The following is a 982-nucleotide window of genomic DNA, read 5'->3' on the forward strand; positions in this document are numbered from 1 at the left end:
CACAAAGTGACGTCACCACCTCACCTCGTCACCACGTGCAGAACATCAACACTTGCACAAAGTGACGTCACCACGTCCGGAACGTCAACACTAGCACAAAGTGACGTCATCACACCTGGAACATCAACACTAGCACAAAGTGACGTCACCACGTGCGGAACATCAACACTTGCACAAAATGACGTCACCACCTCACCACGTCACCACGTCCGGAACATCAACACTTGCACAAAGTGACGTCACCACGTCCGGAACGTCAACACTTGCACAAAGTGACGTCATCACGTCCGGAACGTCAACACTAGCACAAAGTGACGTCATCACACCTGGAACATCAACACTAGCACAAAGTGACGTCACCACATGCGGAACATCAACACTTGCACAAAATGACGTCACCACCTCACCACGTCACCACGTCCGGAACATCAACACTTGCACAAAGTGACGTCACCACCTTTGAAACACCAACACCAGTTCTAATAACATCATCAAGGCCAAAAAACGTCAACATCAATGCCAAGTGACGTCATCAAGTTTGAACCATCAACGTCAGCACCTAGTTATCACGTCATCACGTCACCAATAGCAGAGCCACAGGACATGTCTCCTGGAGCTGAACATTTCAACAACAGTACTTAATGACATCATTTTCTTCTTTTTTTTCTTTTTTTTTTTCTTTTTTTTTTACAGTTATACCAACATAGCACATGTACCGAGTGACGTCACTCTTTCCGGCTGGTCATCTTCCGTAACGAGTGACTACTCCACCTACGACATAATAACTATGTATACCGTACTTTATAATAATAGTAATATACATGTATTATCATGTAATTGTAAGTCCTTTACTTGTTCTTCAGGATTGCATCGCACTTGAAGACCGAAATCTATTATACAGTGCAACCTCTCTATAACGACTTTGGATATAACGACATCCTCTGTATAGCGACATGGTGCTCAGGTCCCGATTTTTCCCTTA

The sequence above is a fragment of the Aplysia californica genome, unplaced genomic scaffold (genome assembly GCF_000002075.1).
Source record: "Aplysia californica isolate F4 #8 unplaced genomic scaffold, AplCal3.0 scaffold00770, whole genome shotgun sequence".
In the NCBI taxonomy this organism is placed as follows: Eukaryota; Metazoa; Mollusca; class Gastropoda; order Aplysiida; family Aplysiidae; genus Aplysia; species Aplysia californica.